Source organism: Pan troglodytes, chromosome 10 (genome assembly GCF_028858775.2).
Source record: "Pan troglodytes isolate AG18354 chromosome 10, NHGRI_mPanTro3-v2.0_pri, whole genome shotgun sequence".
Classification (NCBI taxonomy): domain Eukaryota; kingdom Metazoa; phylum Chordata; class Mammalia; order Primates; family Hominidae; genus Pan; species Pan troglodytes.
Window position 1 is genome coordinate 105,023,487 of NC_072408.2, and position 22,470 is coordinate 105,045,956.

Below are 22,470 nucleotides of genomic sequence, written 5' to 3' on the forward strand. Positions count from 1 at the left end.
CTATAAGCTGAAAAAGAACAGTAGCTATCATCAGGTAGTCCTGTCTGTTAAATAAAAGGAACACTGCTTCTAAGTTCTAGTGAGTGTTTGCTGATTTTTTGATAATGCCTAGCTTTTCATATTTTGCTCTTACTTTGTTTCTTCTGTTAAAAAAAAAAAAAAGTCAACGGTCTATGTTCCCAAGGCTACTCTTTAGCCAAACGGTGTCTCCCTGTATCTGGGTTCTGCTACCATTTGCAGAGTGTCAAGAAAGCCCTCATTTCCATAGGCCATCAGAAAATATGACCCTTACTTCTATTTGTATACATAGGTAAATATTTCTAAATTGTTCCTTCCAACTCTGTACTTGCAAATTAATATTTCAGAGAAGAATTATAAATGAAGCAATGTGCTGTCTTCTTCCCTTGCATGAGCTGTACTCCTGACATTTCAGAGGAATGGTAGGATTGCAGGAAGAAGAGAAAATAGGGCAGACAATGGAAAATCATGTCATCCATGAATTTATCATTTCACACATTTGCATTGGTGACAGCCGTCTTTCTATCACATTGGGTACCTGCCTAGTATACTTACTTATACTTATTACTTTATGTAGGAAGACCAAGGTGAAAGAATTGTTTGTATGGCCCTCAACTTTACAAAGAGAAATGAATGGTTAATGAGAATCTACCCATTTGGTGAATTTTCATATTCCATTCTGATGTGGCCGCATGTCTGAATGGCAGACTGAATTATAAATAGTTGATGCTCTGGTCTGATGCTGCAATATCTAATGAATTGTTGCCTCTATAAACTTTTTATGTGTTGCACTGCAGAAGTGAACCAATTAAAAAGTTTTGCCAATTTGGGTCCTCTGCATAAAGTGTCTTCTGCAAGAAGATAAATGTCTTTGATGCCTTTAAATGTTTGGTGAGCTAAAACTTTATTCAAATTGGCTGTGTAATATCTTTAAATATACTTTCCTGTGATGTTTTGCTCTTGCATTTGTACTAAATGAATATTTGGACATCATTAAACAGGAACAACTTACTGAACTTTTTTGCCCCCCTTTTGTAAAATAAAATTCCAAGACAGACTTTTTAATTTGTTTTGAGTCTCCCTTTTATTAAATTTGTTTGTATCTCTAACTATTTCATTCTGACCTCCCTGGCATCATTGTGAAGAAACGCTTTCAGAAAAAGCTGATAGTTATGTTTCATGGAAGCCAAAGTTCTTCTTGCAAATTAAAATTACATTCCACTTTGCTGAACACTAAGAAAATCGGCTTTGGAAAATTACCTCGGCTCTAAAGATTGGACTGCCACTTACCAGTCAAACTCTGTTCCTCTAATGCACATCTATGAGCAAATATGCTTGGCTCTGACTCACACTGGACTAAACAAAATCTCATTAATAGACTTGGCCTAAAGAAGCACTTGAAAAGACAGCTAATCATGTTCTACATGATGGAAAATGTCACACAAAATCAGAATGGAGGTGAATTTTTGGACAAGTATGTCTATCACACGACTGTATCATCTTCCAAAAAAGAGGTTAAGATGTGTCAAAGCTGATCTTCCAAGTCTTCCCAGCACTTGACTCAGGTTGTTTTAACAAGGCATTTTTTTTTTTTTTGAGACAGAGTCTTGCTCTGTTGCCCAGGCTGGAGGGCAGTGCCACGATCTCGGCTCACTGCAAGCTCTGCCTCCCGGGTTCACGCCATTCTCTTGCCTCAGCCTCCAGAGTAGCTGGGACTACAGGCGCCCGCCACCACGCCTGGCTAATATTTTGTATTTTTAGTAGACGGGGTTTCACCATGTTAGCCAGGATGGTCTCGATCTCCTGACCTCATGATCCGCCCGCCTCGGCCTCCCAAAGTGCTGGGATTACAGGTGTAGCCACCGCGCCTGGCCTTAACAAGCCACTTTTAAGATGAGGACAAGTATTAAAAAGAAAGTGGGGAAGGTGGCAGCATGCATGCAACAGAGAGAAAAGTACTGTAACAATGGCCCAGGCACTAGAGTGGACACTGAAGTTACAGATGTGAATGGGAAACCAACTCTGCCCTCCAGGGGGGCTTGCAGTTTAGAGGAGACAGATCAATAAACGACCCAAAACAAAAGAGCTACTATAAAACCATGAAAGCATTGTTTGCATTGGGACTTAAACAAATGAAGAATCTCTAAAGTCAGCTTAGGGGAGTCAAAATCTTACAGAAGAGTAAAGTTTGAGATGAAGCTTCAAGAATAAGTGATTCGCGAAGACAAATGCAGGAAGGGCATGGTAGGCTTAGGGAGCAGCGTGTGTGTATATTTAGTGTTGCAAAAGCAGAGGTTTGGGAGGCTAAAGGGAAGACGTGAAGCTAGGCAGGTGACATGAGGCTGCCTCAAGAAGGACCTTGAATGCCTTGAAAAAACTTGAATTTGGCTCTGCAGCTAATCTAAAGCCAGTTAAGATTGTTGTGTAGCGAAACAGCATAATTATACCTAGTTATTAGAAAAATCTCTCTGTTCACAGTATGGAGCAAAGATGTGATAGTCGCAAAAATACAGTCAGGCAGACCCCTGGGAAGGACAGGGTCCCTACCACAAATATAACAATCTGCTTCATGGGACCATGTCTGTTAGCATTACCCAGTAGAGGGTGATGACAAGAAACAGCCTAGATAACTAAAAGCAAATGCTATGAGCAAGCCAATTGGTCTATATTCAGGCTTTCTAATGGTGCAGTTTAAATCAGAGATGAAATTGTAGAACTGGAACTCTCAGTCAATTATCACAAACATTATTTCTTAAGTCAAGCTTTTGGTAAATTTTAGACAGCTGTGAGTCAAAGGTTCTAATCCCTGACACTTTCCTGGCACACATGGATTCCTTGTAGGTGATTAAGAATATCCATGTGCTTTCACTTCCATGCCATGCTATCTCTGACAGATCTAACCTCCCCAGTCATGTTAGACTGTAACTCAGTAGTCCTCAACATGCTTCAGTTGTGAACTCTAGATTTCCTTCACTGTCAAATCCTGATCATCCAGGTGCTATCTTGCCTTTATCCAACGACGACTTCTCAATAACTGTATCAGTCCAATTTGCTTTCCTTGAGCACCTTTGGCAGGAAAAAGCAAGAAAAATATAAAGAGATAAAGCTTAAACTATACATGTCCCTATTTATCTGTGCTGAAAGCAGGTTAGGTGAGGGAAAGTTTAGAACTTCCATGAATGTCACCTTAACCAGGTCTTTATTACTCAGATTATATTGTTGGTCTGTCTAGTAATATCATACCTAGGATGGTGGGTGGTTTATGAGCAGGAGCTTCAAAGAAATAGAAGCTCAGAGAGGTTAATTAGCACCTTGTAGGCAGCAGAGTTGGAATTCTAGCCCAGGTCTTCTTGAAGCTAACGTCTGGGATGTTTCTCTAGGACATTCCACCACCTGGGAAGTAATGCTCCTTCCTAATTCTGTTTTGGCTTTCATTCAGGAATATAAATAGATTTCATAAAAAAGAGAATATGAGCAAAGAGTGGGTTCAAACTTCCCAGGTGTGTCCCTACGCCCAAGTTCCCAAAGTTTAAGAACGTACTAAGCACTGTGGTGTTCATATTTTTTCATTGTCTTTCCCCCAGTCTTTTTCTGTTTTTCTAGGTAACAAGTCAATTTCTATACCACTTTCTTATTTCAAGAGTTGGGCTTTGTGTGTGTTATGCCAGTTAAATATTCCATCTTCTTATAACTAGATATAAAAACCAATAAATGGAGGTATGAATTTCCACAATTTCACATAAGAATGCATCTGCCTTTGGTTCCATCAATTTATATGTGGTTATTTCTTATCATAAATAGGCTTTCAACTGTCAGGATGATCCTTTTCTCACACATTTCCCAGACAAAAATTGTGTGCAAAGCTACCTGTACCCCCAAGAAGCAAGAAAAATATAGGTTTCCTGACAAGGAAGAAAACATGATAATTGATGACTGAGATAGGCTGCCCTTCTCTAGAGGTTTTTAATTACCACCTTTCATTTACATAACACTTGAAGCTCCTCCAAGAGCTTTCAGGTACATTATCACACTTGTTCTTCAGCAAAACCCTGCAAGGAGAGAAAGCAAATATTACAATCATCACTTTCAAGAATAAGTCACTAAGATTGAGAGAGGTAAAGTGATCTGACGAAGTCACACAATTTGTTAGGCATGGAGCTAGGGCTAAGATTCCAGACACCTAACTTGTACCCCAATATTCTTTCTTCCACCCCTCCTTATAGAGCTAACTAGAAAGATCTGTGTATGGCTCCTCTTAGAGGTCTAAGGCATATGAGTTGATGGCCAAATTGGTATGTTAATTTCTTTTATGAGCATTTCTCTTCTTTCCATAAGACACATCAGAAAACTATGGTTTTACTAGAAAGAGACATGGAGTGGGGTTGTGGGCCTCTATTCAAGAAAAGCCTATTGGCCTTGAAGTCAGATAGTCTTGGAGTTAACTCAATCACTTGCTAGCCATGAGACTTTGAGCCTCATTTTCCTTAGCTATAAATATGATACTAGTACCTATCTCATGGAGTTATTGTGAGGACAAAACTGATGCATGTAGAGCACTTAGCACCATGCCTGGCACATACTAAGTGCACAATAAATGATTGCTGCTCCACATAAGGTTGCTGTTGTCATCATCAGCATTGTTATTATTTTTATTATAGATCATGCTGAGTGTAATTCTGAACTCTGTGGGTAATAAGCTCCACACACTGCTAACGTGTCATTTGGGGGTCCTATTGGCCTGTACTTTCCTGGCCCTAACTCAAATAATGAGGTTTGCAATTTCATTGACTGGGTGTGCTAATTAGAAGCTTTTTAAAGATTTCTCTTGTCCATTGAGGCCACTAAATAATCTCCACATGGGTCAATCTCTGTAATCACCCCCGTTGCCTCATTGATTGTATAAGTCAGCAGTTGGAGCCATGATGGAAGATCTATGGTGAACAGAACAAAAAGCATCCAAAGACCCAAAATTGAGTTTGTCTGTGGGCTGTTTCATTCTTTCATTATACCCAAAACTCAACTTTCATCTACATGATGATTAAATAATAGTATATTTTCTTAACCAGCATCCTGCCCATTTTTAAATACATCTTTTATTAGATGGTAGAGCTTATAAAATATTCATCAACACAAGCTACTGCAGTTTTTCTTTTTTTCTGCTGACCTAAACTCAGAGCTGCTCAAGTGGAAATTAGATTTTTTTTTTGTTAACTCGCTGAAACTGTCTGCATTTGCTAGATTTCCTAAGGAGCAGGGAAAAAGTAATTCCATAGGATTAATAAGGGCAACGTACATTCTTATTCCAAAAAGACATATAAAAAAGTGGGCAGAAATGCTATTCAGTGAGGATAATTGATATTGTAGGACGACGTTCTGCCTAAGCTCATTGTGTTTTAAATGAGCACACAGGTTTTTTGAATCCCTATGGAGAATACCTTCTGTGTCTCTCGCATCTTAACTTGAATTAAGGAAGACTTTTAGGGACCTTGTGAAATATAAGATGCTTGTGCTGTTGATCGGCAAAAACAGACATCTGATTGCACTTTCAAAAAGAACAAGAGAGATTTTGTGGTTTTGTAGATTTTGCTCCTAAGGTAAAGGTAGGAAGACCTAATAACTGTTCTTTATCTGAACTCAACTTCTGCATATCGTCTGTATTCTTTCCATTCTCTCTTCTCCCCTCTGTACCTTTTTCTCCTTTATTTCTCCCTCTTAATTAAAATTGGATTGATGCTGAAAGTCTTGCTCTTGCTCATTCTTTTTTTTTTTTTTTTTTTTTTTTTTTTTTTTTTTTTTTTTTTTTTGAGACGGAATCTTGCACTGTCGCCTGGGCTGGAGTACAGTGGCATGATCTTAGCTCACTGCAACCGCCGCCTCCTGGGTTCAAGCAATTCTCCTGCCTCAGCCTCCCAAGTAGCTGGGATTACAGGCACCTGCCACCATGCCCAGGTAATTTTTTGTATTTTTAGTAGAGACGGGGTTTCACTACATCGGTCAGGCTGGTCTCAAACTCCTGACCTCATGATCCACCTGCCTCGGCCTCCCAAAGTGCTGGGATTACAGGCATAAGCCACTGCACCTGGTCCGTTCTGCTCATTCTTTTGTGGCCATTACAATGCCAGGACCTCAAAGAACACTCTCCATAATCCCCATGTCTTAACCTCATCATCCTGGTTTTGAGATAAACTTTGCTGCAGATACGTGGAGACCCTTTTGATAAGAATGCTTCTCAAAACACTAAAAATAAGCTAGAATGCTCAACTTCATCAAACAAGTTTCTGGCTCCTCCACATTAAAAAAGTGACCAGGCGCCCCTCACCCATGTCTAGTGCCTCAACCATGACATGACCTTAAGTTTAGTTTCCCTATTTTAATAAGATTTATTGATTTTGTGTTTTGTTTTTGTTTGAGATGGAGTCTCACTCTGTCATGCAGGCTAGAGGGCAATGGCACAATCTCGGCTCACTGCAACCTCCACCTCCCAAGTTCAAGCGATTCTCCTGCCTCAGCCTCCTGAGTAGCTGGGATTACAGGAGCCCACCACCAGGCCTGGCTAATTTTTTGTATTTAGTAGTGATAGGGTTTCACCATGTTAGTCAGGCTGGTTTTGAACTCCTGACCTCAGGTGATCCACCCCACCTTGGCCTCCCAAAATGCTGGGATTACAGGCATGAGCCATCATGCCCAGCCTTTAATAAGATTTTTTTTTTTTTTTTTTTTGAGTCGGGGTTTCACTCTTGTCACCCAGGCTGGAGTGCAGCAGCGCAATATCGGCTCACTGCAACCTCTGCCTCCCGGGTTCAAGCAATTCTCCTGCCTCAGCCTCCCAAGTAGCTGGGATTACAAGCACCCACAACCACGCCCAGTTAATTTTTGTATTTCTAGTAGAGACGGGTTTTGCCATGTTGGCCAGGCTTGTCTTGAACTCCTGACCTCAGGTGATCCACCACCTCAGCCTCCCAAAGTGCTGGGATTACAGGCATGAGCCACCACACCCGGCCGATAAGGTTTAGTAAGAAAACCCACTCAGCATTTTCATGTCTGAAAGGAAAGTAACTTGGAGTGACACAGAAGAGCTTGAAAACCTCCTTTATGTTAGCAAGCATTGCACCAACATTTTCTTGCAAAGAGATATGTGTCCTGCCCACTCAAACACTAATTTTAAGATAATTGAGATTTAAGCCCTTGATTATTAAGAAAATTGAACTCTGTAAAATGACAATGTAATACAGTACTATCCTAATGGTTAAGTTTTCTGTTTGTAGTTTATGGTCGTCAGGGACACATACCACTAATTTGGCTGAAATTTTTCTATCTCTGAAGTAACCTTAGCAACAGGATAGTGCCAAAGAGTGGTATTTCTACTGACACACTTTTTCCATTTGATTAGAATGTTTATTTTAGGTTCACAATAAAATGGAAGCGGTGGTAATGGCCATGCCCTCTTAGGAAAGCTTGATTTTTTCATTTTAGTCTCCTGTCTTCATGTCACTTTCTCTCTGCCTCTCCCCTTTGGAACCTTCAGAAATGGAGAATTTGTGTCATTGACTTCTACTCAGTGAGCTACAAGCTTTTGGGAGAGCTTCAGACTTGCTACAATGGATTGAAAATCCAAATACCTTGCTAGCATTAGCCCAGTTTTGTCACCATAAGCACCTAAAGTGACTGAGCCTGCAGTGACTATACCTTCCAGTTTCCTGAGTGGGGCTGAAGAGATAGCCCCACTTCTGAACAGAGCTCAGAACTGGGGGGCCTGTTCTTCTCTGTAAGACCTCTGAACTTGACCACATCCATCTGGTTCAGGTGGCGTGTCTGAAGACCCAACCCAGGACCCAAGGCTGTGAAGCTCAGTGCTCAATTCTACCACCTTGTCCATCAGACATCTGCCCCAGAAAGAAGCATGTCCTGGCTGGAGATGGAAGTGGAACAATGAAAGGGGTGAGTTGGTGCCAGCTGCTTATTTTTTCCACAATATTCCATGAATGGGCTTCCCCTCACCCCACTTTTGTTTTTAAAGTTCTTGTCTTAATCATTCACTATGGAGCTGGGTTAAAATTCTATTTACTACAGTATCTACTATACTTTTTTTCTTTTCATATTTTAACATTTCTGAATTCTTGAAGTGCTTAAAAATGAACATGTCCATTGATATAGTATTTCTTTCTTTCCTAAAAGGCTGCTATTAAATCAAGGAATGCCTTATAATCTGCCATCTTAAAATGGCTGAAATCATATCTTCTTCTGACTAACCTCAGAGCCATGTGGATCAATACCCAAAGCTCTGCTTATCTCCAAGGATGTTTATGCCTTCCACAATCCTATGAGAAATTCACTCAACCACTCTATAAATTCAATCTGACAGTTGGACTCTATGCCCAATCCAGCTCCCTCCATCCTCCAAAATCTCAGCAAACACAGGCCATTTCAACACCCTGTTAGGGTAGCTTACAGTCCTGAGCTCTTGTCATATCTTGTTTCCTCTGGCAGTGTTCCCCTACCCCCACCTGTTTGTTCTGGGGTTCCTGTGAGTCAGTAAATGCACTTCATCTCTGCTGAATATCCATTAGCTGTCAGATGTTCTGCTGAGTATTTCTAGGCATGGAGAAAGAATAACTTCATTGAACTTTTTTAAACTTATTTTTGATGTTTTCTCTTGATTTTACATTAAATTGACATGACTGGGGTATTATAATCTCTACAGCATGTATAACCTCTTAAGAACACCTCTTAAGTGTTACCCTCTGTCTTTTGCCTGTTGCCAAATTTTCACGACATCCCCAGTTATAACCTCTGGGGGCACTCACCGTTAGCCACATCTCAACCACACAGCCTTTGCTGACCTCCTGCTTGGCTTTCCCCTACTTCCTACTGATGGGTCACCACAGCCCCATCCTTGGCTTTGTGCTGTTGGATTTCCAGAATCCACACTGGCCATCTCACCGTGGACAGCCTTGTTTATAAGGCTTACTCATTGTTTCATGAGTTAGCTGAGGTAGGGGGGCCTCAGTATAGGGGATCAAAAGCACAGATATAATTCACAAGAATGGGGTCATATTTGGGTAGGCTATTATTTCTCTGAACTTTAGTTTCATCTATAAAATGAAGATAACAGTAGTAACTACCATTAGCATTATAGGAGGATAAGAATACATAACTAGTTGAACACATATTCTTTTTTATTATTATTATTACTATATTTGAAGTTCTAGGGTACATGTGCACAACGTGCAGGTTTGATACATAGGTATACATGTGCCATATTGGTTTGCTGCACCCATCCACTCATCATTTAAGTATTTCTCCTAATGCTATCCCTCCCCTAGCCCCCCAGCCCCTGGCAGGCCCTGGTGTGTGATGTTCCCTGCCCTGTGTCCAAGTGATCTCATTGTTCAATTCCCACCTATGAGTGAGAACATGTGGTGTTTGGTTTTCTGTCCTTCCGATAGTTTGCTGAGAATGATGGTTTCCAGCTTCATCCATGTCCCTGCAAAGGACATCAACTCATCCCTTTTTATGGCTGCATAGTATTCTATTGTGTATATGTGCCACATTTTCTTAATCCAGTCTATCATTGATGGACATTTGGGTCGGTTCCAAGTTTTTGCTATTGTGAATAGTGCTGCAATAAACATACGTGTGCATGTGTCTTCATAGTAGCATGATTTATAATCCTTTCGGTATATACCCAGTAATGGGATTGCTGGGTCAAATGGTAATTCTAGTTCTAGATCCTTGAAGAATAGCCACAGTCTTCCACAACAGTTTAACTAATTTACACTCCCACCAACAGTGTAAAAAGCAAATAGTTAAACACATTTTCTGTCATACTAAATACTCTATGTTTTAATCAGTAGCATTGATTAACAGTTATTATTAGGTGATTTGCCCAAACACAGAGAGCAAGCAAGTGATAAAATTCTAAGCCACCAACTTTCCCTGGTTCATTTTCAGTACTGATCCAGTAGTGTTGATCTGTTGCCCAACATAGAAAGCTCTCAGTCTTGGAACCCACTGATCACTGTGGCACAACATGGATTTTTCAAGGGCAAGCTCTGGGTCCCCCTTCCCTTTCTCAGGAGAAAAGTTGTCATGAGAAAGAGTAATAAAACTTACCTTGTATTGGTCATACCGAGGACAACTTGCATCTATTGAAGGAAAACAGAAAGTGGCTTAAGAAAACAAGAAAGTTCTAATCATCTGTGCTAAAAGACAAAGGAACGGATTGTTGTGGAAGATGAGTCCTCTGTCACTCAAGGTGTTCAAGCCAGACCAGATGCTGTAGAAGGATTGAGAACTGACCGCCCAATCCTTATGCTTCTTTCTAACTCCGAGTTTCTAATATGTAGAAAAAGGCAACCTCTCAGGATTCATTCATTCATTCATTCAACCTTAACTATCAAAAAAATACATGACTCCAAGTGGTGGTTCGGTTTGGAGATGTCAAAAACACTTTTTTTTTTCAAACCAGTGCAGATGGTCTCTGTCTCAAACACCAGAAATTAAACTATGATTTGTATAGTGTTAGAGAATAAAAGGACTTTTCTCTGAATGGCCAAAGCATAAAAGCCTAGTGAGTTCATTCTTCATTTATTTATTTCTGGTGTGATCGACAGTAAGTTCAATTTATGACTATAACTGTTTTCTGCATTAGCCTTAAGTCTTTTTATCATTATCAAAGTCAGACATGCCTCACAAAACTTGATGTCTATACAAATTCTTCAGATGGGTAAAGACAATCATAAAACAGCTTAACAAAAGAATTCGCATATTTTTACATTGCATAGAAATAGATATATTATAAAAGAAAATTATTACTTATGATAGAGTAGAGTAATGATTAAACTTAATTCTACCTGGATTTTTCTCTTTGGTTCATGGGTCAGTCCAACAAGGCTTTTTGTTTAGTTCATTGGATCATAAACAGAGCTTCCACAATGGAACAAGAAAAGATTTTCAGCACGTTTCCCAAAACTAAAGTACTTTCATGGCTAAAAGATTGGCACTGTGGTTTCCTTTAATTGAAAGCTGATTTCCATTATTAAAGGATAATCAGATATCTAATTTCAAGGGTTTTTTTTTCTTTTTCAAAGAACAGGTTTGTTGGCAGATGCTGTTACTGTCCTCCAAGATCCCTCTCCCTTTCTTTCATAAATACTAGAATCTGATTTTTATCTGTATTCTTGGCCCCCAAGAATGAGACAAACTGCCCAGCCTCCTCACAGTTAGGCATGACTGTGTGACTAACTCCTTCTGAGGTGATGGGAGAGGCAATGATTGGTTCAACTTTCAGCTTGTGCCTTGAAGGAAAGGCTCAAACACACCCTCTCCTCTTCTCCTTTGCTGCTGGATGGAATGCCAGGAGCTAAGGCAGCCATCTTAGACTGCAAGGTGCAAGTCATGAGTAAGAAGAACAAAGCAACAAGCCAAAGTCCCTAAGAAGACCTCCAAAGCCCTACACAACCTTGCATAACCTCTGTTACCTCCACTCCCCCATCTCCCCATTGATCACTCCACTATAGCCACACTGGCCTCTCTGCTGTTCCTGCACAAGCCAGACATGATTTTACCATAGGGCCTTTGCACTTGCTAGACACTCTTTCCCCAGGTAACCACATGGCTCACTCTCTCACCCTCTCCAGGTCTTTACTCAAACACCATCATCCCAGTAAGATATTCTCTAACAGTGGTGACTGGCAAGACAGCCAAATAGAAACAGCTCCAGTCTGCAGCTCCCAGCGAGATCAATGCAGAAGGCAGGTGATTTCCGCATTTCCAACTGAGATACCCAGCTCTTCTCACTGGGACTGGTTAAACAGTGGGTGGCAGCCCACAGAGGGCAAGCAGAAGCAGGGTAGGATGTCGCCTCACCTGGGAAGCACAAGGGGTCGGAGAACTCCCTCCCCTAGCCAAGGGAAGACCTGAGGGACTGTGCCATAAGGAACGGTGCATTCCAGCCCAGATACTACTCTTTTCCCATGGTCTTCACAACCCACAGACCAGGAGATTCCCTTGGGTTCCTATAATACCAGGGCCCTGGGTTTCAAGCACAAAACTGGGTGGCCACTTGGGCAGACACCTAACTAGCTGCAGGAGGATTTTTTCATACCTCAGTGGCATCTGGAACACCAGCAAGACAGAACCATTCACTCCCCTGGGAAGGGGGCTGAAGCCAGGGAGCCAAGTGGTCTAGATCAGGGGATCCCACCCCTACGGAGCCCAGTAAGCTAAGATCCACTAGCTTGAAATTCTTGCTGCCAGCACAGCCGTCTGAAGTCAACCTGGGACACTTGAGCTTAGTGTGGGGAGGGGTGTCCACCATTACTGAGGCTTCAGTAGGCAGTTTTCCCCTCACAGTATAAACAAACCCACCAGGAAGTTTGGACTGGGCAGAGCCCACCACAGTGCCACAAAGCCACTGCAGCCAGACTGCCTCTCTAGATTCCTCCTTCTGGGCAGGGCGTCTCTGAAAGAATGGCAGCAGACCCAGTCAGGGCCTTATAGATAAAACTCCCTTCTCTGTGGGACAGAGCACCTAGGGGAAGGGGCTCAGCTTTGGCAGACTTAAACATTCCTACGTGCTGGCTCTGAAGAAAGCAGTGGATCTCCCAGCACAGCACTTGAGCTCTGCTAAGGGACAGACTGCCTCCTCAAGTGGGTCCCTGAGTCCTGTGCCCCCTTACTGGGAGACACCTCCCAGCAGAGGTTGACAGACACCTCATAAAGGAGAGCTCTGGCTGGCATCTGGCAGGTGCCCCACTGGGATGAAGCTTTCAGAGGAAGGAACAGGCAGCAATCTTTGCTGTTCTGCAGCCTTCACTGCTGATACCCAGGCAAACATGGTCTGGAGTTTACCTCTAGCAAACTCCAACAGACCTGCATCAGAGGGGCCTGACTGTTAGAAGGAAAACTAACAAACAGAAAGGAATAGCATCAAGATAAAAAAAAAAAGGACGTCCACACAGAAACCCCATCTGAAGGTCACCATCATCAAAGAACAAAGTAGATAAATCCATGAAGATGAGGAAAAGCCAGCAAAAAAAAGGCTGAAAATTCCAAAAACCAGAATGCCTCTTCTCCTCCAAAGGATCATGACTCCTCACCACTAAGGGAACAAAATTGGATGGAGAATGGGTTTGACGAATTGACAGAAGTAGGCTTCAGAAGATGGGTAATAACAAACTCCTCTAAGCTAAAGGAGCATGTTCTAACCAAATGCAAGGAAGCTAAGAACGCTGAAAAAAGGTTAGAGGAATTGCTAACTAGAATAACCAGTTTAGAGAAGAACATGAATGACCTGATGGAGTTGAATAACACAGTATGAGAATTTTGTGAAGCATACACAAGTATCAATAGCTGAATTGATCAAGTGAAAGAAAGAATATTGGAGACTGAAGATCAACTTAATGAAATAAAACGTGAACACAAGATGAGAGAAAAAAGAATGAAAAGAAATGAACGAAGCCTCCAAGAAATATGGCACTATGTGAAAAGACCAAACCTATGTTTGATTGGTGTACCTGAAAGTGATGGGGAGAATGGAACCAAGTTGGAAAACACTCTTCAGAATCCTATCCAAGAGAACTTAACCAACCCAACAAGACAGGCCAACATTCAAATGCAGGAAATACAGAGAACACCACAAAGATACTCCTCGAGGAGAGGAAACCCAAGACACATAATCGTCAGATTCACCAAGGTTGAAATGAAGGAAAAAATGTTAACGGGAGCCAGAGAGAAAGGTAGGGTTACCCACAAAGGGAAGTCCATCAGACTAACAGTGGGTCTCTCGGCAGAAACCCCACAAGCCAGAAGAGAGTGAAGGCCAATATTCAACATTTGTAAAGAAAAAAATTTTCAACCCGGAATTTCATATCCAGCCAAACTAAGCTTCATAAGTGAAGGAGAAATAAAATTATTTATAGACAAGGAAATGCTGAGAGATTTTGCCACCACCAGGCCTGCCTTATAAGAGCTCCTGAAGGAAGCACTAAATATGAAAAGGAAAAACCAGTACCAGCCACTGCAAAAACATACCAAACTGTAAAGACCATTGACACTATGAAGAAACTGCATCAACTAATGGGCAAAATAAACAGCTAGCATCATAATGACAGGATCCAATTCACACATGACAATATTAACCTTAAATGTAAATGGGCTAAATGCCCCAATTAAAAGACACAGACTGGCAAAATTTGATAAAGAGTCAAGACCCATCAGTGTGCTGTATTCAGGAGACCCATCTCACATGCAAAGACACACGTAGGCTCAAAATAAAGGGATGGAGGAAGATTTACCAAGTAAATGGAAAGCAAAAAAAATAGGGGTTGCAATCCTAGTCTCTGATAAAACAAACTTTAAACCAACAAAGATCAAAAAAGACAAAGAAGAGCATTATATAATGGTAAAAGGATCAATTCAACAAGAAGAGCTAACTGTCCTAAATATATATGCACCCAATACACGAGCACCCAGATTCATAAAGCAAGTCCTTAGAGACGTACAAAGAGACTTAGACTCCCACACAGTAATAGTGGGAGAATTTAACACCCCACTGTCAATATTGGACAGATCAATGAGACAGAAAATTAACAAGGATACTCAGGGCTTGAACTCAGCTCTGAACCAAGCAGACCTAATAGACATCTACAGAACTCTCCACCCCAAATCAACATAATATACATTCTTCTCAGCACCACATCGCACTTATTCGAAAATCGACCACATAATTAGAAGTAAAAAACTCCTTAGCAAATGGAAAAGAACAGAAATTATAACAGTCTCTCAGACCACAGTGCAATCAAATTAGAACTCAGAATTAAGACACTCACTCAAAACTGCACAACTACATGGAAACTGAACAACCTGCTCCTGAATGACTACTGGGTAAATAATGAATTTAAGGCAGAAATAAGTAAGTTCTTTGAAACCAAAGAGAACAAAGATACAATGTACCAGAATCTCTGGGACACAGCTAAAGCAGTGTTTAGAGGGAAATTTATAGCACTAAATTGCCCATGGGAGAAAATGGGGAAGATCTGAAATCAATACCCTAAGATCACAATTAAAAGAACTAGAGAAGCAAGAGCAAACAAATTCAAAAGCTAGCAGAAGACAAGAAATAACTAAGATCAGAGCAGAACTGAAAGAGATAGAGACATGAAAAACCCTTCAAAAAAATCAATGAATCCAGGTGTTAGTTTTTTGAAAAGATTAACAAAGTAGACAGACCACTAGCCAGACTAATAAAGAAGAAGAGGAAAGAATCAAATAGACACAATGAAACATGATAAAGGGGATATCACCATTGATCCCACAGAAATACAAACTACCATCAGAGAATACTATAAATACCTCTATGCAAATAAACTAGAAAATCTAGAAGAAATGGATAAAATTCCTAGACATATACACCCTCCCAAGTCTAAACCAGGAAGAAGTCAAATCCCTGAATAGACCAATAACAAGTGTGAAATTGAAGCAATAATTAATAGCCTACCAACCAAACAAAGCCCAGGACCAGATGGATTCACAGCAAAATTCTACCAGAGGTACAAAGAGAAGCTGGTATCATACCTTCTGAAATTATTCCAAACAATAGAAAAAGAGGGATTCCTCCCTAACTCATTTTATGAAGCCAGCATCATCCTGATATCAAAACCTGGCAGAGACACAACAAAAATATAAAATTTCAGGCCAGTATCCCTGCTGAACATTGAGGCATCAATAAAATACTGGCAAACCGAATCCAGCAGCACATCAAAAGCTTATCCACCACAATCAAGTCAGCGTCATTCCTGGGATGCTAGGATGGTTCAACATATGCAAATCAATAAACATAATCCATCATATAAACAGAACCAATGACAAAAAACACATGATTATCTCAATAGATGCAGAAAAGGCCTTTGATAAAATTCAACACCCCTTCACACTAAAAACTCTCAATAAACTAGGTATTGATGGAGCATATCTCAAAATATTAAGAGCTATTTATGACAAACCCACAGCCAATATCATACTGAATGGGCAAAAGCTGGAAGCATTCCCTTTGAAAACTGGCAAAAGACAAGGATGCCCTTTCTCACCACTCCTTTTCATCATAGTACTGGAAGTTCTGGTAAGGGTAATCAGGGAAAAGAAAGAAATAAAGGGTATTTAAATAGGAAGAGAGGAAATCAAATCGTCTGTTTATAGATTACATGATTGAATATTTAGAAAACCCCATCGTCTCAGCCCAAAATCTCCTTAAGCTAATAAGCAACTTCAGCAAAGTCGCAGGATACAAAATCAATGTGCAAAAATTACAAGCATTCCTATACGCCAATAATAGACAAACAGAGAGCCAAATCATGAGTGAACTCCCATTCACAATTGCTACAAAAAGAATAAAATACCTAGGAATACAACTTACAAGGGATATGAAGGACCTCTTCAAGGAGAACTACAAACCACTGCTCAAGGAAATAAGAAAGGACACTACCAAATGGAAATACATTCCATGCTCATGAATAGGAAGAATCAGTATTGTGAAAATGGTCATACTGCCCAAAGTAATTTATAAGATTCAATGCTATACCCATCAAGCTACTATTGACTTTCTTCACAGAATTAGAAAAAACTACTTTAAATTTCATATGGAACCAAAAAACAGCCTGTATAGCCAAGACGATTCTAAGCAAAAAGAACAAAGTTAGAGGCATCATGCTACCTGACTTCAAACTATACTACAAGGCTACGGTAACCAAAACAGCATGATACTGGTACCAAAACAGATATATAGACCAATGGAACAGAACAGGGGCCTCAGAAAAAATGCCACACATCTATAACCATCTGAGCTTTGACAAACCTGACAAAAACAAGCAATGGGGAAAGGAGTCCCTATTTAATAAATGATGTTGGGAAAACTGGCTAGCCATATGCAGAAAACTGAAACTGGACCCCTTCTTTACAACTTATATAAAAATTAACTCAAGATGGATTAAAGACTTGAACGTAAGACCTAAAACCATAAAAACCCTAGAAGAAAACCTAGGCAATACCATTCAGGACACAGGCATGGGGAAAGACTTCATGACTAAACCACCAAAAGCACTGGTAATAAAAGCCAAACTTGACAAATGGGATCTAATTAAACTAAGGAGTTTCTGCACAGTAAAAGAAACTGTCATCAGAGTGAACAGGCAACCTACAGAATGGGAGAAAATTGCTGCAATCTATCCACCTGTCAAAGGGCTAATATCCAGAATCTACAAGGAACTTAAGCAAATTTACACACACACACACAAAAAAAAAAAACCATCAAAAAGTGGGCAAAGGGTATCAGAAAAGGATATCAGATACTTCTTAAAAGAAGATATTTATGCAGACAACAAACATGAAAAAGAGCTCATCGTCACTGGCCTTCAGAGAAATGCAAATCAAAACCACAATGAAATACCATCTCACACCAGTTAGAATGGCAATCATTAAAAAGTCAGGAAACAACAGATGCTGGAGAAGATGTGGAGAAATAGGAACGCTTTTACACTGTTGGTGGGAGTATAAATTAGTTCAACCATTGTGGAAGACAGTGTGGTGATTCCTCAAGGATCTAGAACCAGAAATACCATTTGACCCAGCAATCCCATTATTGGGTATATACCCAAAGGATTATAAATCATTCTATCATAAAGACACATGCACACATATGTTTATTGCAGCACTGTTCACAATAGCAAAGACCTGAAACCAACCCAAATGCCCATCAATGATAGACTGGATAAAGAAAATGTGGCACATATACACTATGGAATACTACACAGCCATAAAAAAGGATGAGTTCATGTCCTTTGCAGGGACATGGATGAAGCTGGAAACCGTCATTCTCACCAAACTAACTCAGGAACAGAAAACCAAACACCACATGTTCTCACTCATAAGTGGGAGTTGAACAATGAGAACACATGGACACAGGGCAGGGAACATCACACACCAGGGCCTGTCAGGGGGTGGGGGACTAGGGGAGGGATAGCATTAAGAGAAATACCTAATGTAGATGACGGGTTGATGGGTGCAGCAAACTACCATGGCACGTGTATATCTATGTAACAAACCTGCATGTTCTGCATATGTATCCCAGAACTTAAAGTATAATTTTAAAAAAAGAAAAAAGAAAAAGAAAAGGTGAGGAAGCCTTACCTAGGGAAGGAGAGAGAACACTCTTCCAAACTGAGGGACTAGTACATGTCAAATCCCTGTGCTGGAGGAAGATTGGCATATAGAAGAGCCCAAGGGAGGCCTATCAGCTGGAGCAGACAGTGGGAGTGCACATCCTGAGTTGCTGCAAAACTAGAGCTAAGAAGTTTTTATTTTTTCTCACAAACAACGCGAGCCCAAGAAGTGGTTTTTTTATTGTTTTTGTTTTTGAGACAGTCTCACTCTGTCACCCAGGCTGGAGTGCAATGGCACAATCTTGGCTCACTGCAACCACTGCCTCCCGGGTTCAAGCGATTCTCCTGCCTCAGCCTCCTGAGTAGCTGACAAGAAATGTTTCAAGCAACAGAGTGACATGAAAGGTATCTGCCTCCTGGCTTTCAGAAACATCCGTGTAACCTTAGCACCTCTCTTCAGTAGAGATGCTCCCCCGAGACAAGGAAAGACTGGAAGCCTTCAGAACGGGGTCTCACTCCATTATGAGTCTTTTATTCATCGCCTCACAAATTAGTCGCAAGAACTTGCCCTGCAGACAAGGGGATGCAAATGCAAGTGACACAGAATTGTAATAACATAAACATTAGGAAACAATGCAAACCAGTTGGGCCCCCTGCAGAGAAATAATTCCCCCGCACTCCTTTTCAAATTGTCTTCATGGAAATTTCATAAAATTTGCCATTATTAAAACTGAGTAGCAATTATTTCTTTCTTTGGTTCATCAGTTGTGGGAGAAAAATTAATTGTGTTCTCCTTCTTTTCTGGAGTTCATCAGACAGCAATAAGGCAACAAGGATTGACAGGACTGGAGGCAGGAGAACTTGGGGGGGCGTTATCACAGATGTGGCATGAGAGGCAGGAGCGGGTATGAGAGTGGTCGCGGCAGATGCGGCCCCGGCTAACAAGTGTGCTCAGGAAGCCCAAGTCATTACGGTGTGTTGACATAACATTTGCCAGCTTCACAGGGGCCATCATTGTAAATTAGATTTAATATTGATCAGGCCCTTCACAATCAGGGCCAGGAGAAAATTGGACACAGAGTTCTTAGTCAAAATTGGCTCTTAAGATTCTGCTTTCTAATTAACATAGAAGAACAGAAATCCAGGGCCTGTCTGTCTGACCCAGCGTGGCATAACCGCTTTCCTGGTCTCTGAGGGCAGTGGAGAGGTGACAGCGATTCCCACTGTCTATTTTCTGTCCCAGGTTGGTTCTGTGTTGCAGCAGAGGAGGAAGAGAGCGTGAGAGGTGAGCTGTGGCGAAGGGGATGGAGGATTTCAGGGTGCAGATGGCTGTGATTCTCCTCTCAGTCTTCACCTCAGAAAGCCAAAAACCTTTATTGAAAGAAATCTGATTTGCCTTTAGGTTTTTCTTTAAAAAAAAAAAAAAAGAAAGAAAGAAAGAAAAAGAGAGAAAGAGAGAAAGAAAGAAGAAAGAAAGAGAGAGAGAGGGAGAGAGGGAGGGAGGGAGGGAGGAAGGAAGGAAGGAGGGAGGGAAGGAAGGAAGAAAGAAAGAAAGAAAGAGACAAAGAAAGAGAAAAAGAAAGAAAGAAAGATTTTTTTAAAGTTCATTCAGGGTTAGGAGTTTAAAGAAGTTACCAGTAAAACTCCCAACCAATACTGGCTTCCGTTGACCCCTCACAAAACTTTGCAGTGGAGGAGCATTAGTGCGAAATCCTGGCTTTGGCACCTGAGGCTGTCTGACCTAGGGACAATGACTTGCTATCTCTGAACTTCAATTTCTTCCTCTATAAAATGGAAATAATAATACTACCTACTTCAAAGAGTTTCTGTGAAGGATAAATAGAATAATGCATTTATGGCTGGGCATGGTGGCTCATGTCTGTAATCCCAGCACTTTGGGAGGCTGAGGCAGGCGATCACTTGAGGACAGAAGTTCAAGACCAGCCTGGCCAACATGGTAAAACCCCATCTCTACTAAAAATACAAAACGTAGGTGTGGTGGTACACACCTGTAATCCCAGCTACTCAGGAGGCTGAGGCAGGAGAATCATTTGAACCCAGGAGGTGGAGGTTACAGTGAGTGAGATCACACCACTGCACTCCAGCCTGGGGAACAGAGCAAGACTGTCTCAAAAATAATAAATAAATAAAAGAATAATATATTTAGGATACATTAAGCAAATATCAGCTATATTTATCATTATATGTGTATTCTTACCATTGTTATCATGCTTTGTTCTATTAGATGATATTACCGACACTAATAACAACAACAGGATCAAGACATCTAGTTTTTTACTTTGGAAACTGACTGGCCAGGACAATTCCAAAGCAAGTAACAGAAAGTGGCCCCTCAGTACATTCTAGACATTAATGCTTCTCTCTTCCAACTTCAGTCCCAATCTGGAGGCCTTGAACTTCAAGTTTCCCTTTTTTTTTTTTTTTTTACATCCTTGTGAGCTTCAGTCACACCTAATACTTCCCAGCGCTTACTGTGACCTTTCATGGACTTGCCAGGCAGGGAAGTTACTAGAGGCAGAGATGATGTCTCATTCATCTTTAGACCTCTGACACCTTACATAGAATTTGGCCCATAAAAGCAGGCCCCAAACGAGGGTAAGACAAGTGAGGCTCCCTAGGCATAAGATCTAGGGAGGCAATCAGTCTCAGGCACCAACTCGACACTTTCATAACCCTGAGAGTGAGCGTTTCCTTAAATCTTGTTCCCCAGGAGCCTTGCCTGCCTTGCCTGGTCCTGACTTTGCTTAGAACAGATACTTCATCAAAATGACATGAATAAGTGAATGAAGGAAGCACAGAATCCCCCAACTGTTCTCTCATCCAAAGCCCCAGCCCTGGGCCCACAGACATGACTGCAACCTTTGCCAGCCTCGGTACTCATGGGAAGATTCTGAGACCACAGAAATCTTAGGAACATGCTTTATCAAAAGTCAATGCCAAAAGTAGCCATTTTTGAAAATCTAAACAGCAGTTCAGGTTTATCTCACCTGCGAAAAGTTCTTCCTCCAAGTTTCATGGAGTTATTGGTTTTCAGAATTAATTGCAAAACTCAAATCCAGCCAGAAACATCTGCTGCCCTTACATATAAGGCTAACCAGGGAACTGAAAGAAACAGGTCCCAGGGCTCAGTTTCCCATTTATTAATTTATAAACCCTGCTTCCGCCTGCTCCCTCGAATGATTTCCAGGAAGAGTCAATCAGCCCTATGCTCCTGTGGGATTTTATTCTCTGTCCCCCAGGAGCATTTCTTGCACAACAGACATCTTTCTGTAAGAAAAAAAAATTGTATTTCCCTTTGACTGTAACCCTTCATTCAATTCCAGCCTCCTCCTTCAAGTCCATTAGATTTCTTCCCTTGGAGACATGGGCCTCCAATCCATCCCTCGTTTCCCATTTTAGTGGAATTATCTGCCCTTAGACACAAAACTGCAACCATGAAATTTGTTTCCAGTGTAAGATCATGTGTTAAAAATTTTTAGTATTTTACCAGAAGTACAATGCACGTGATTAAATGTGCATATATGAAAAAACATCTAGATGATGATAAACCACAAAAATCTCAACCATTTATTGCGCATTTACTATGTGCCAGACCTTATTTCAGTTTGTCCTGCCACTGACGAACTCAGTTTTTGCTCCTATAAAATGTGCTACATGTTGGGTTCGTGACTACACCAAATGTCATGCTCAGGGTCAGGTTTGAGCCCATGCTGCAGTCCCAGGGGAGTGGGTGGATGGGCAATAGCTGAAAGAACACCCAAGGGGCCGTAGGCAGGTGAAATGTGGTTTTATTCAGCAGCTCTCTCATTAGCAGCTCTCTCCTCAGCAGCTCTCTTATCAGCAGCTTTCTCACACTGTCTGCTTCTGTCTCAGCAGCCTGCTCTGGCTTGGCTTCTCTCAGCAGTCAGCTCCCACACACCGCTGCACAGCCAGCCTGCGAGGTCAGCTCTCCGTTATAGTGTTAGCAGCTTAAATCTTCCCCTCTCTGGGCACGAGCTGGTTCCTGGCTCCCCACTATATGTCTGCCAGTTGGTCATTCTGCCTTACAGGGGTCAGTAGCTCTGCTCTGTGTGCCAGGGCTGCACAAGAGCCATGCCATGCTGTGCCATGCTGAACCAAGCCAAGCCATGCCCAAGAGCCCTGTGCACAGCGTCAGCAGGGCAGTTATACCTTCTACAGACAATAGTGGCATAGAGCCAAGTATGAGCTTACACAAACAGATTATATAACAAGTGGAGTATGTGTCTGTGCCCTAAACTCACTGAGTCACTCTGGC